Source organism: Macaca mulatta, chromosome 16, assembly GCF_049350105.2.
Source record: "Macaca mulatta isolate MMU2019108-1 chromosome 16, T2T-MMU8v2.0, whole genome shotgun sequence".
Classification (NCBI taxonomy): domain Eukaryota; kingdom Metazoa; phylum Chordata; class Mammalia; order Primates; family Cercopithecidae; genus Macaca; species Macaca mulatta.
This window is the reverse complement of record NC_133421.1, coordinates 44374102-44389855: the sequence shown is the minus strand read 5'-3', so window position 1 is coordinate 44389855 and position 15754 is coordinate 44374102.

Sequence of the window (15754 nt, the reverse complement as noted above, 5' to 3'; positions counted from 1 at the left end):
AGCCCTCAGAGCATGTGAGATTTTATTAAGAATCCTTGAAGTTGCATGTGGCCGCTTACAATCACTCTCTTGCAAACTAATTAAACATTGTTCAGATACATGGCTGCTTTGTTAGGAGAATGCAGTCTACACTTCTACAGGTGAAGGGTAGACTTCAAGTCTGCCCAAGAAAGGTGGAATCGGCTGGCCTGGAGTCCAGAGGCCTGGGTTCTCCCTCTAGCTCCCTCGAAAAGCAACTGTACGGCCTGGGAGAGTCCTTGGTACTCCCTGGGCCTCAGTCTCTTCCTCTGTAAAATGGGAAGGCCAAACTGGATGTGTGTTCCTAATCTGTTTGTATGTGGTGGACAGGTTTTTCTCCCTCTGGAAAATGTGCAGATGCACACATGTAATTTTGCACATAATTTCAGGAGGCTTGCAGATCTCTGACATCCCATCTGTAGTCCTCTAAGGTCATTCTAGCTTGGATACTCAAGGATTCTGTTCTTTTCCTTCTCCGTGGATCGTAATCTACAGCATCTGGTTATGGTTTTAATCAGATCATTGTTTTAACAGGGTGAAGCAGAGCTTTCCATGAAAGTTCTTGCTCTCCATAGGTACCATCTTTCACCAAGCACTGGCTGATGGTGTGAGCATCTGCTGCTTGGTGCAAACCTGACTTGCAAACATCTGACCTAGGAATGTCCTGCACGATCAGCCAGCTAGCCTGTGCTGGACTCAGCTTCACAGCAGCTGACCCCTGTGGAAGGAGACCAGCTCCTTGAGACTTCAAATGCCTGTCCTTGAGTGGGGCAGTCCTGGGCCTCTTCCTGCAGCTATGATATATAGAGGAGCTCTGTGTGGCTCTCTTTCAGGGTTCCTGGGCCAGCATCTTCAGGTTCCCCACTTATTCTATTCCCTAAATGCTACCTATGACATTGCCTCTGGAATCCCATTAAGCAAATGATTCTCTGCTTCTTAAGCAAATCTTTCTCCCCCTAGACTGGGGAGGCCCATACACCTCATCCTCCGTCCCTGCACAGTGTGTAGGTTCTTCTGTCTGCCTGTATGTGTCTGGCTGCTCATCAGCCCAGCACGTCTATCCTAGCCTCCTAGGCTACTGATACCACTTGGAAGCATAATAACCACCATTTCTTGAGCACCTTTTACATGCCTGATGCTGAACACAGTGTATTCATCCCCATGGTTACAGAGGAAAAAACGAGCGCTCAGCGAAGTTAAGGAACATGGCCAAGGATACACAGCTGGAAATGGCTGTGGTTGGCAAACTTATAAGACAGTCCCCCAAAGACCCCAGAATTCCTGCCTGTTGGTGTCTATGCCCTTGAGTAATTCCCTGTCTCTGAGTGTGGGCTGGACCTAGTGACTTGATTCTAACCAACAGTGTGGCAAAGGTGGTAGGATGTCCCTTTTCTGATTAGGTTACAGAAGATTGTGACATCAGTGTTGTCAGCAGGCTCTTTATTGCCCTCTTGGCTTGCATGCTTTGATGAAGCAAGCTGCCATGCGGGGGAGGCCCATGCAGTCAGGAAGGGAGGCCCTCATTGCGACGGCCTGCAAGAAACGGAATCCTGCCAGCAGCTATGTGAATGAGCTTGGAAGTACATTCTTCCCTATTCAAACCATTAAATGAGACTGCAGACCTTGGGCCAACCCCTTGATTGCAGTCTTGTGAGAAACATGGCTTGCAGAGGACTTAGCTAAGTTGTACCCAAATTCCTGACCCTCAGACACTGTGAGACAATAGATGTGTTGTTTTAAGCTGCTAAATTTTGGGAATAATGGTTACACAGCAATGGACAATGAATACAATGGCCAAGCTGGGATTTGAAGCCAGGCCTGCCTGGCGTGGAAACTCTGGATGGGTTCCTTTGCACCAGGCTGCCTCTCTCCACCTTCGCAGTTCAGTCCTGCGGGGTTCTCAGTTCAGTCCTACCTCCTATAGAAGCTGCGGGGAGCTGGCGGGCCCTGTAGCACCTCAGCCTCATGTACGCAGTGCAGGATCTGGTGGACAATGACATAGCCATGCCTGGAGGCTGGGGGATGGTTAGTAAAAGAGGAAAGCACTGGATCAGGAGCCTCTGGGTTTTGCTCCCAACGAGTCCTGGGACCTCTGATAGGCTTTCTGTGCTTTGGGGCTCTGTGTCTCTGCGTAAAATGGGGTTGTTGGAGGAGGACATCGCTAAGGCCATTCCTACCTGGCTCCTCTGAGTGACAGCTGGATTCTCTGTCTTCCTGAGGTCTTCCCAGGCAGCCCCAGCTCCACAGTGGAGTGATCGCAGAGAGAGGATGGAGGGTGGGAATAGAGGCTGTAGGAAGCTGGTCTGGTGGTCTTTGTGACTTGAGTCCCTGGTTGAGGGGAGTCCTGCCTTAGTCCCTGAAATTCCTATCTTCAGAAATTCCAGGGCTTCAGACTCACCCTTGAGACTCACAGTGACCCTTGGTGAATCTCCTCTCTGGCCCTCAGTTCTCTTGGTTAAAAATGAGATGCTGGGCCCAGATCATCTTGGAAGGCACTTCCAGACTGGTTCTTGCTCCCAAGTGGAGCCCAGGTCTGCTTGGTCCTTAGATGGGAGGAGCAAATGTCCTGGACTCTCTCTGGCTTGGTTGCTGATGGAAATTTTCTGCCTCAGGTTCTTTGTGCTTGTTGGAGTCTTGGGCCCTGGACGTTGAGCGTCTTACTTAATTATTCAGAAACCCATATATCCTCCGTAAGCAAGAAATACACTCCGACAGGCAAGAAATGCCACCAGCTGTTTATTACTCTTTGCTTCAAATCTGGAGTGGGAGGCAGGGGTTGGGCAGCACCTCTGGCTGCAGGAGGCAAATCCCTGTTCACATTTGGGCGTAGATGCTCCCATCCTATCTGGCTGTGTTAGGGAATCCAGGTTCCCACTCTCCCATCCACCTGCTGAGTGGCTTTTGGAGACCGATTGTCCCTCTTGGAGCTTCAGCTTCACCTTCTGAGAAATGGGTTCACATACACCCTGCCCTGTAAGAATGGCGAGTTGTGGAACTCACTCAGGACCTGAGAGAATTTCTCAATTATGGAGTTGAATAATGTTGCTGATGGGGTTCGCCTGGTCCATTTCCTGACCTGGGCGCCAGACAAGGAAGGAGAGTATAGAGCAGCGGTCCCTAATCTTTTTGGCACCAGGGACTGGTTTCATTCATTTTTAATTTTTCCATGGACTGGGGGTGGGGGTGGGGATGGTTTTAGGATGATTCAAGCCCGTTACATTTATTGTACACTTTATTTCTATTACTATTACTATATTTTAATAGATAATGAAATAATTATACAACTCACCATGATGTAGAATCAGTGGGAGCCCTGAGCTTGTTTTCCTGCAACTAGATTGTCCCATCTGTGGGTGATGGGAGATAGTCACAGATCATCAGGCATTAGATTCTCATAAGGAGCACGCAATCTAGATCCCTCCCATGCACAGTTTACAGCAGGGTTTGCTCTTGTATGAGAATCTAATGCTGCGACTGACCTGACAGGAGGCGGAGCTCAGGTAGTAATTCGATCCATGGGGAGCGGCTGTTGATACAGATGCTTTGCTTGCTTGCAGCAGCTTGAAGTCTGCTCTATCCTGTCCCTGAGTTCCTCAGTTGTCCTCCATTGACTTCCTTCTTTTCCCTGTCTCATAGCCCTCCTCTCCCTCTGATGCTTCCTGCAGTCACCTCATAAATAAACTTCTTGTACTCAACTCCTGTCTCAGGATCTGTATCTGGGGGAGCCTGACCTAAGACACATAGCCATTAAGACATGGTGGCATCAGACTTAACCCAGATCTGTCCGACATGTAGTTGGGTTGAGTCTGACCCCATCACATCACCACAATATGATTGTAGGCAAGTCACTCAACCCGCTGAGTGTCAGTGCCCCCTCCTGAGAGCTGGGGATGGCGATAATGCCTTGGGTGGTTTTGAGAATTAACTGAGCAAATGCTTCTGATCCATGGCAAATGCTGAATGAATAGGAGCTGTTGTGGTTATTGGGTATCCAGAAAGTTTGAAAACGACCCTCATGTCCGATGATTAGCACAGCATCCGTGGGGCTGGAAAGGTTGGGGGAATAGGAAGCTCCTTGAGACCAGTCAGAGGGAGCCAGACGGGAAGGGGAGGAAGAAGAAATTTGCCTGGACTTTTTGGATACAGGCCCCACTGTCCTCAGCAAGTTTGGCTCCAGGAGCGGGGGACTTGATTTCTCAGAAATGGTGGCAAAGCTGGTGGAGAGCTGAGGGGCAGCCTTGGTTCATTACGTTGGAAGTGCCCCTTGACCCAGGGTTCTGCTAGCCTCAGGCTCAGGTTTGCTCAGCCCCTGTGTCTGCCTGCCATAAAGCTGAACCCCAACACTCAGTCACAGAGCCTCATCTGATCGTTGCTCACCCCACCCCCCTTTTGAGCCCAAGCTTCACTGAGAAGTATTTATTACACGTCAGTGTGATAAATGAAAAGTCATATTTTACTGTGAATTATCCCCAGCCCATGCGAGGCAGAGATCTATAGCCTGGAGAGTTATTAAGTGCTTACCACGAAATGCTATAAAAACCTCATCATTTTCCCCAAGGGCCTCCCCCACCTCCCTAAGGGACTGGGGCGGAAAGGGGACTGAGGAGAGAAGGGGCAGCAGTCTCAGTTGTGGGAGGGGGACAGGGAAGGGTGGCAGAGCCCCCTTGGCTTGCTCCGCTCGGAGAAGGCACCTGGGGTGGGGTCCTGGGGTTCCTGGCCTTCTGTGTGTGCTTGTGATCTTGATTAAGGTTCTAGGACTCAGTTTCTCCGTCTATAGAACAAGTGGGCATAGGGAGCAATGGTTTGGGAAGTTGTGAGCCACAAGCCACAACTGATAACCTCAAGTTTAGTACCGTAATGAAATGAAGCTGACAACCAAGTGAATCTTACTCACATTTCCTGGAACTACCGACTTAACTGCACAATGAAGAGAGACTGTATCGTTTACTTTTTTTGTCTGATTAGGGATCCTGTGTATTAGTCAGGATCTTGGCAGGAAACAGATGGCACACTCACATTAGGATAATGCCACAGGGGTTTTCAGTACAGGGACAATTTATTAAGGTGTGGGCAGGGTACAGAGAAAGCACACAGATTAGTGCAGTCCCTTGGGGTTAGTAACAAGTATTACCTGGCTGTGACCCTCCTTAGGCAAGCGATTGGTAAGAGGAGAGAGTGATGACCACAAACCAGATGTCACAGGGACTGTGTGATGCAGGAAGGAAGAAAGGAAGCAGTGTGGAAGGAAACTCTGCAGGGAGGCAGCCTGGGAAATGTTCACCTCTCTTCTCTTTGGTCCCCTTCCATGGCTCCCCACTAGTCAGACCCACAGAAGTCAGAAGGAGTCAGGGCCTGTGATGGGGTCCAGGCTGGTCAGTTTCCTTGGGCAGGAACAGGGTGAAGACAGAGTGGATCTGAGAGGGGAGTGGAGGAGACCCAGCCAGCCCTCCATCACAGCTGGTCTCCACTTGAGCATTCCAGGGACCGGGAGTGCACACTGTCCCTCAGCAACAGGTCCCACTGTCCAGCAGCCCTCATCACTGGGACACTCTCCCTTAGAGCAAGCCCAAGTATGCTTTTCTAGAAAATCCTCTCCATTTAACAACAAATACAGTGGTTATCAGGCTGCATTTGGGGGAAATGGGAAATATCCAGTTTGAGTATAATTTGTATTAATTGTAGGTTTTGTACGACCAATGCAAGTTTTCATAGCTTTTTTCTTTTTATGTTTGTTGATTTCCCTGTCTATGAACGATGATGATGCTGATGTTTGCCCTCATTCTGTGTGCTGCTGGATGCTTGCGGAAGGTTTGTGCTCTCATGTTGATGTGTTTGCTAAAAGACCAATATGATGGGTCCAGTATTTCAGTGTGCAAGGAACCCTGTGACCTTGTAAACTGCCCCAGATGACCTGGAGCTGAAATGCTTCTGCTTTTCATTGTATCAGGCATGTAACCTGGTTGGTACATCTAGCAAGGCTGACCAGAAACCCCTGCTTCTGCCCAAACAGGTGGTCATACAGGGCAAAGGTACCTCTTCCAGGACCAGAATCCTTGCTGGGCCAGTCCTGCAGGCAGATGCGTGTGTCCTTCAGATGCTGGTCTGTGAGGACTGGGGACAGGATGGGGAATGTCTGCCTTCACCAATTTCATTTTTTAGGCCAGGTGCCTTCTTCCCAGCCATTGCCCCTAAAATGTACTCTCATGGACTCAGAGGATCTCAGGAATGGGATGGACCTCAGAGGTGTGACTCTCTTTCTGACTCAATAACCCTTGAGAGCTGACCAGGATAGTGGCCCAGTTTCTGTGTGAATATCTCCAGGGACAGGAAGCTCACCACCTCTAAAGGCAGCCCATGGATATTTTAGCAGCTCTGATTATTATCCGGTCAAGAAGGCTCCTGGCCATTTTAAGGGTTTCAACTGCGAATGACAGAGGGGAAACAGACAGGAACAAAGAGAATAGCCGACACCCAAGTGACACAGGCAGTGACCACCGGGGTCTGCTCAGCCTTTCCTATCTTACCATCAGAGAAGGCTGGGAAGTGCTATTCACGTTCCCTGCCCACCTCTTCCCACCAGGCCAAGAGCTCCACAGAGCTCCCAGCCCAGACAGCCCTAAAGTTGCCAATCAGTGGGGCCTGGATTAACTGCCAGGTCATTTGCTTCTCAGGGCCCTCCAAGCTGCCTCTCCTGTCATCCCGGGCTACCTGCCTCCTCTGGAGGGGTTGTTATGGGATATCCCTCCTCAGGAACCTCCCCAAGCTCACTACTGTCTCAGAGGCCTGCCTTCCTCTCACGTGCCCCAGGCTTAGCCTGACAAGCCGGCATCTCTCCTTGGGATTTAATACGGCTCCATCCCTCGCCTCTGCCCTATATGGGGCATCTGTGGGCTTCCATACTAGACTTCTCCCCTCTGAGGAGTGGGAGGACCTCTGAGCTCTGTGGAGATTTGGGAAGGGAAAGAAGATGGAAGAGGCAGGGCCCCACAACCTAGTCTTCGTAACAAGTCCTTTGTCCTATTAGGGAGGCATCTTCTTACTACTTTACCCCCATCCTGGGTGAGTCCACCCTCCATCCTCCCCCACCTCCATCCTAAGTGAGTCCTTCCACCCTTCACTCACCTTCTCCTGGGTGAAGTCCTTCCACCCTCCATCCTCCCCACCCCTCTCCTGAGTCCTCCTATCCTCCATCCTTCCCTACCTCCATCTTAAGTGAGTCCTTCCACCTTCCATCCTCCCCCCACCTTCTCCTGGGTGAGTCCTTCCACTCTCCATCCTCCTCTACTCCCATCCTAAGTGAGTCCTCCCACCCTCCATCCTCCCCACCCTCCTCCTAGGTGAGTCCTCCCATCCTCCATCCTCTCCAACCCCTCCTGGCTGAGTCCTCTCACCCTCTACCTTCCCCCAATCCCCCTCCTGGGTGAATCCTTCCCCCCCTCCATCCTCCCCCACCCCCCTCCTGGGTGAGTCCTTCTACCTTCCATCTTCCCCCACCTCCTAGATCCAGGTGGCTGGCTATTCTTTTCCTGCCCATACTACCCTGCAAAAATGATTGATATATTTACTTATTTAAAAAAAGCCTTAACCAATTACACAGATAATGCCTATTATAATAAAAGAATTAGAAAATATAGGTAAGTATAAAGATGATAAAAATGCATAATCTACCACCTGGAGATAAGCACTGTTGGAATTTTGGGTGTATATCTTTCCAGACTTGTATAAAGATATTTTTCCCCTTACAAGAATGGCATCATACTGTACATATTATTTTGCAACCTGCCTTTTCACTTGAAATATATGTGAGCATTTTTCCACATCAATAAATATCCTCCCAACATTGTAGTTTATGGCCCCGCAGTGTTCCGTTGTGTGCATGAGTCAGGATTGTGGTTTTAATTCTCAGGGTGCTGGGGGTACAGGATAGAGATTACCTTCCCCCTCCCCCATGTATGCAGGACAACCTCCTCTCCCTGTCTTCCCTGTTGGCAACTGCCCTGTTGCTCCCCCGCCCCATTTTCAGGCTTAGGTTGTGTTTTTATTCTCTCCAGCTCCCCTTTCTCACTTTGCCATTCACCCTTTTCTGAACCCTCCATTGGTGCTGCTGTTCAGAGGCTGGCCTCAGTTCTGCTGCTCTCCTGGGGTTGGGTTGTTGGCAAGGAGTGGGGGTCAAGTGCTATTGCAATTTTCAATTGGTAGAATTTCTTACACCCCCCTTCCCTAAATGTTGCATGTCCAAATCATCCTGTCTTGCAAAGGCTCAGGCCAGAAGCCACCTCCTCCAGGAAGCCTTCCCTTTCCTGTAGGCCCAAAACATTTTATCTTTACTCAATCATGGGCCTTGTCGCATTTAGCCATGCATTAGAGTTATTTATGCACAAGGTGGCCATATGGTAGAGGAGTTAAGAGCACAGGTCAAGTCCTGGCTCTGCTACTTAACTTGCTGTGTGACTTAGGGCAAATTATTGAGCCTCTCTGAGTCTCAGTTTCTTCTGCAAAATGGAGGTAATACCAGTACTTATTTCATAGGCTTTTGCCTGGTGAGCAGAAGGTGCTCTATAACTGTTAGGATCTACTCTACTAGACTGCAAGCCTCCCTGAGAACAGGACCAGTGTCTTTCTTAATCATCTCCGGGTCTCACTTGGTCTCCCCACTCCTAGGGCCCACCCAACGCAGCACCTGGCACCTAGGGAACATGTTTTGTTGCATAAATGAATGAGCCTGAACAAAATCCCAATTTGTGGTCAAGGAAACGGAGGCCCTGAGAGGGATCATGACTTATGAGGGTCACATGGCAAGTTGATGGTGGCACTGGCCTTCAAGCCCAGGGGTCGTGCCTTTTGAGCCACTGCCTTTCACCTGAGTCTGCTGTGACTGGCTGACTTCTGCTCGAATGGATCCTATTTCCTTTCAGTGGTGGTTGGAGGAGTGAAACAGTGGTTGGAGGAGCGAATGCTGCTAACAGGGCTGTTTAAGAATGTTCTCTTGGAAGGATCTGGTGGCTGCAGAACTACCAAGAGCCCTACTCTGTGGTTCCAGAAGGCTCGAGCCCCTCCCCATCCCAGCATCCCCCCAGTTCCCATGACCCCTAACCCTCTAATCCCCACTCCCTCCCCAGTCCCCTGCAGGTACAAGAGTGTGACAGAGCCCTTGCCTCTTCCCAGTTCCAGCTCTCTGGCTCTCCCTGCCACCTCTGCACCTGTCTCCTGGTGGCTGAGGGCTATCATTAGGGGATGCAATTAGAATTCATGCTCCATTACAGGGTGGTCATGAGTCAGGCAGTCAGGGGGCAGGGGCTGGCCCAGCAGGGCTGTGGGCACAGTGTGGCATGGAGAGCTGGGGAGGCAGGGGAGATTGTTCCAGCCCAGGTACTGCACTTCCGGGAGGAGGCTGGGGGTGACTGATTGCTGGTCTCTCCAGTGTCAGGTTCAGAGCAGAGGGGAACAAAGGGTTGTCTGGGCTCTGAGAGCCTCCTGAGTACAAGGAAGGAAATACCCTGGATAGGAGAGGTGGGGGCCTACCTCAGCACACCCTGACTACTCTGCCAGTTCCTCGAAGGGGATCCCCAGTCAGGCTGTATCTTAGGGTCTCTGAGCCCGATGCCAGAGGTCCCATCCCGAGTGCACCTACGGAAAGACCATGTGATTTGGAGTTCGAGTCTTAGTCCTGCCATTTCCTAGATGTGTGATCTTGGGCAGGTCATTTGACCTCTTTGAACCTCAGTGTTCTCATCTGTAAAATGGAGACAACACTGGTATTTCATAGGACTGTGGGGATTAAATGCAGTTATTTATGTGCCTAGCACCTAGCAAAATCTTAGCAAACCTTAGTTTCCTCATGCATCCTTTTCACTTCTGGCACTTCTATTCCTTTCTAACAGAGAAAGCCCTGGGGGCCCAAAGGAAACCAGTCACACTCTCCCCTGAGCTGGGTTAGGGTCTGAGAGCTCACCTCCTTTGTTCCCATTCTCTGCCCACACTTCCTCCAAGGGCCAGGCTACTGGCTTCTTGCTCAGTCTCCCATCCAAAGGTTCTTCCTGGAGGCTAATGCCCGGTTTAGGAGGGAGAGTTGGCTAGTGACCTGGGGCCTTGGGAAGACCAGACTAATACCCTGAGTTCAAGAAAAGGCTCTGAGGCGAATCCTCCTCACCCTGGCCCTCTCTGGGGTGTAGACCCCCGGCCAAGACACACAGATGTTATCCATGCTCTGATGGCCAAGCCTCCTCCCTTTCTAGATGGAGAGAGTGAGGGCAGAGTGGTCAGTGGCTTGCCCAGGATCTAGTAGCACAGCAGTGGCTGAGCCAGAAACTGGTACCGGTTTTCCCAATTCCTAGTCTAGAGCCCCAGACATTATCCAACATCCATTGTGCATCTCCTGATGGTTTCTGAGCCCTGAGGGAGTTGAGAAGCAGGGTCTCAACCTTCACCTTGATTCTTTGGCTTAGGTGATTTGGCTTCCAGGGCTGTGCTTAGGGTATGTTTGGTTTGGCCATGGTGGAGTGGGTTTGGGGTCTATGAGGACGACCAGATTCAGGGCTGATGACTTTTTGAAGACAGTGGAGGATTTCATGAGCGTCCTCAAGTCCTTGCTTCACTGGAGCATTTCAGGTGCTTTCCTGCGTTCAGAGAGGGAGGGCAGGGAAGGGGCAGGCGTGGGTATTTGGGGAGGGAAGAGCTCAGAGGTTTCCAAGCCTAGCAAAGCCCAGCTGATAGTATAGTTTCTTTGTGTCTGATCCCAGTTTGGAAAACACAGAAATGGCTCCAGCCCCCTTAGCTCCTGCCCCGGTTGGGGAAACAGAGGTTTCCAGTGGCAGATATAGCCTCATATCCTGCCTGTTTGCCTACTTCCGAGGCCGGGAGGGACGTGTTCTCCATCTCCATCCTGGGAGTCACCAGCTTTGCTCTCAACCTCCCCCAGAAACTGTGCTTTTTCACCTCTTCTACATAGCAGACCCAGGGCGGGAGTCACCTACATGCTAAGGGGACTTAGCAGGCACTAAGGGTATTAGCAAAATATGAGCTGTTTCACTCTGATGAACTTAGGCATCATGGGCGCTTTGCATTGCACAGCTCCGTGCCGTTTTGTTTTGAATTACCTATGTGGGTGCTAGTAGGGCAGCACCACAGTCTTTTCAGTGCTGGGTGCTTCCAAAGGTCTCATTCTGGCTCTCAACAGATCTATTTAGGAATCACTTGAAAGCTATAGTATAGACAAGCATTTTGCGTGCACTTTCAAGCTCCACAAGTGTCTCCCCTTGTTTGGAATACCTGTTTTAGAAGGTATAGTCACAATCTTTTTAATGCAGGGTGAATTAACCTACCAAAGGGATAGCGTGGGAGGACAGGCATTCTGTCCATACGAGTACCTGGATTGATGGGAGACATGTCTCTTCCCTGGGGGCGTTCCTGGTCTGATGGGGGAAAGGCAGCCAACGTTCTCTAGGAGTTCATGGAATGAAAAGAAACAAACAATTATGGAATGACCTATATTCACTGGGGGCTGAGAAGAGTCCCAGAGCTTGAGGTGAAGGGCTGGGAAATAGATGAGTCTAATCTGGGAAGTATTCCTGGAGAAGGAGTCGAGGATGCGATTCAAAGCAAGGAAAGACTCAAGGAAGCCAAAGGTGGTGGGATGGGGGCCTGTCAGTGTGCACGCCCAGGTACTGGTGCAAAAACTGAACTCAGCTTGGTTGCCAAAAACGGCACGATGCCCCCACACACGTGCGGTGGCTTCTAATGTTCACCTTTAGGAACATCTGCTTGTTTTCTCCCCTGACAAAGGAAAACATAAATCTGGAAGGTTTCAAACATAAATCTGGAATGGCTTCAATGGATTTTTCTACCCCCTCCCTGATTTCAGGGCCTGAGGGTATAGGCAATGCATTGTCTTCTGTGTTTATCACAGCCAAGCAGAGCTTCGGGTGGCAGGCCTGACAGCCTGGTCATGTGGAGGTGATATACAGAGGTTTGGGAGAGGGCCCCAGAGAGGAAACTTGGCATTCGTCCTTCAAACACAAAGTCACGCTCTTTATTTATTTATTTATTTATCTGCTGCAGGGGGACAGCTTGCTTGCAATCCCGCTGTGGGGGTGTGAGACACAGTCCCGGGGAGGGAGGTCCAGGGAGCCTGCTGTACTGGGCGTCCCCAAGAAGAAGCCAATATAGCCCCCCTGGTGGGTTAGGCCTTGGTGGCTGGGCTGATGGGTGGCTACGCTCTCCTGTTTCTTTCCAGGACTGTCCTGGAGCTTTGATTCCTGTGACCCTGGAATTCTGTGCTGCTGTAGACTCCATAATCAATGCTGGGGTCTGTGACTTAGGACTGAAAGACTCCAGAGTTATTTCCAAACTCAAGAAGTCTGTGTTTTTACAAAATGCACACGAGTTCTGTAGGATTCTCACACCCTGTAGAGGTGAGATGGGATCTATTTCTTGCTTACTCTGGAATCTCTTCCAGGAAAGAGGAATGGGAGATCCCCTTGGGTGAAATTTTGCTGCTGGGAAAGAGAAAAACCAAATTGCGCTCAATTCTTCATTAACATCCTCTTGATAGATGGAATCCTAGAGTAAAACCCACCCCCAAACATTTCCTTCTCAATCCTGAAATTCACCCCATGAATCTTCTTCCACCAGACCCATTTTCACTATCAAGCGAAAACTCCCCCTGGGTGCCAGAGAACACCCAGTGTCTCACTCTCTACTTTGGTCACCAGCCCTTCGGACTTCCTGTATATTTCTGGTGCCTTAAGATTGGTTTTAAGCGCCTCACTTGAAGAGTTATGGGGAATACAGTGAGGGGGCCTTGGGAAGACTGCTCATTTCATTGTTGATCCTGCCACATTGTTAGAAAGTTCACTTTCTTTTGCTCTAATGTACCTCTTAGTTGCACTATGAAGCAGTTGCCTCCTAAATCATTTATATAAAACATCCATTATTTGAGTCCTTTTGGGAAAATATCTATATTAGACAAGATAGGTCAGGTTATGCCATGGTGACAATAGCCTGAAAATGTTAATGGCATAAGGTTCTTTTCGTACCTCTACAAAGGTCAGCAGGGGTGTCTTCCAAGTGACAATTTGGCAACCTGGGCTGCTTCCAGCTCAGCTCAGTTCCACCATCTCACCACAAGGCCTTCTGGGCCACAAGACCAGAAGAAACTGCAGGGAGATCCATGCTTCTCGGCTTCTCCGCTTCTCCATGCTTCAGCCCGGAAGTGGTGCTTATTGCTTCTGCCCACAGCCCATTGGTCAGAGTTGTCACGTGACCTCAGCTAACCGCAAGGTGGCTGGGATGTGTGGGGTTCCAGATGGAATATTTGGTGAGCATGGCTGTTTCTGCTGAACTCCACCTGCCTTTCCTCACCCTCAGGCAGGCTGAGGTGCCCCAGTGACTGGGGAGTGGCCGCGCAGGCACTTGAAGGGGAACCTCCCGTGGAATAATCAAAGTACAGTAGGTGGGAGCTGGAAGGACCCTAGGAAGCATCTAGGCCTACTTCCTCCCACTTTCGTTTTATAGATGATTAAAGTGCAGCCCAGAGACACTCAGTGGCTAACTCATGGTCACACAGCAAGTTAGGGGCAGGACTGGCCTCAGGGAGGGCCCCCAGAGCCTCCAAGTTCTGCACGCGTGTCCCTGCACCCTTTCGTCGTCTGGTCCTATGGGGCAGCTTGGGAGGGTAGAGGAGGGGTGCACTGAGAGAGTGCTGGGGCTGGGCAGCTCAGGGTCCCAAGGCCAGGAACTGGCCAGCCGCTGTTGTCTGACTCCATTCATCCTGGGCACGATGGCCAATTAGTCATTGTGCACCATTATGCTGCCTTAACAACTACGTTAGAGGCAGCCAGCACCGGCGTTGTGTGGCAGCTGCGATGGACGGCGGCAGTTGTAATTAGCAGAGAAATCAGGGAGGAAGAAATGTGAAGCTTTTACAGTCAAGCAAACCTCAGAATTGAAATGACTGCTAATTGTGCTTTGTGAGCTTATTAACATGACTCTGGTTAGTAAATAATGCCCCACATCTGTGGGCTTCTCTCTCCATTGTGTTTGGCGCTGAGAATAAGAAAGAAAACAGCTTGTCCTTCTTTAGTGAGCACCTACTATGTGGCAGGCAGTATTCTAACTGCTTTGTGTGTATTAACTCATTTGATCCTCACAGTCATGAGGAAGCGGAGGCACTGGAAGGCTGAGTGTCTTGTCCCAAGTCGTGCAGCATTAACTGAGAAAGCAGGTCTGGCTTGGATGCTCTTAACCACTGGGCTGTGGGCACAAAGCTGGGTCTTTGGTGTAAGGCAGGAGAGTGTGGGAAAAAGTCAGAGGGTCCGTGACCTTGAATGGGAAAAAGTTGCGTCTTTCTTTTCACTAAACTTTAACTGAAATTGAGCATTTCCTTTCATTTCAAAGCAGGTAAGAAACGATGGCAGAATTAGCCACACCTTGGATTTGTCACTAATAGGAATCACAGATGTTTTCATACTATATTACAGATGTTTTAATACTTTGAAAAATAATTTTTGCTCATCAATTACTTCCTCGACCACAAGATCTTGTCATATAATACATCGATAAAAGGCACATATATTACTACAGACTGCATTTAATAAGTATTTTGATGATACTTTGATTGGTTTCTTTTGCAATCCTATATATTTTATTTTATGCTTTTAAAGGCATAATTCTGAGAAGGATCCCATATGCTCACCAAAGGCAGCCACAGTGCGAAGAAGATGACAAATACCTCCTAGAGGGTGGGCCTCACTCATGTGCCCCAGAAACCATGTTATCTGGAAGTGAGTCAGTTAGATCTTGGTTCACACTCTTTCCACTCTATATGGAGCTACTGGCAATTCCTGGAAGGTGCCAGTTCTTTCTTCTCCACACCTCTGTGCAAGCTATTCCCCATGCTGGGTCAGCTGCCCTCCCCGCCCCTCCCCTGTCACCTGGCTCCTTGGTGCTCTTTGGGAAGTGAAGTGCAGTGACTCCTCCTTCCTCTGGGAAATCCTCTCCGGACCCCCAAGCTGGGTTAAGTGGGCCTCCCTTTTGTGCTTTCCCAGGGTAAGCTCCAGGGTGATTTCTATCATATTAGATTGACTCTTAAAAAAGTGAATTGTGAAGGAGCACTTTGGAGAGATAGGCTTCTGGAACACGGGGGTGCCGAGCGGGGACTTTGTTCGGGGACACCAAGGCACCAACTCTGTTTTCTACTCTGGGTGAGGATGCGGCTGGGTCAGCTTTAAGAGTCTGGAGTGTCTATGAACAGTCTCTGAAATGAGAGCTCAGAGACTGTCAGGGTCAAGTGTCTGGTTGGTGCCCTCGCATGCAAAAGGGCAGTGCCGTCGCTGGAGTAGGAGGAGGCCTGCCTTTGTGAAGAGGGTCTCCAGCAGCTGTGCGACTGACTAGACGTCAGGGTCCAGGGACATGCAAAGCGATGCTGTACCTGCTCCAGCTCTGGATGGCAGTTTAGGTTCCCCATAGTGCACTAGCAGATGTCCCCTTCCTGCCAACCCACAGCTCAGTGAGATGCTGCAAGTCCCTGCTTGCTGCAGAGCTGCAGGTGCTGTTCTGAGCAGATTGCATGGAAGAAGCCATTTAATCTTCGTAAGCCCCCTAGAGGTTGGCACCATTATCTTGATCATACATATGTGGAAACTGAGGCACAGAAAGGTTCCACGCCTTGCCCAAGATCGCAGTGGTGGATGGAGTCAGGAGTAAAATCCCGGCACCCTGATTCCAGAGCCAGAACTCA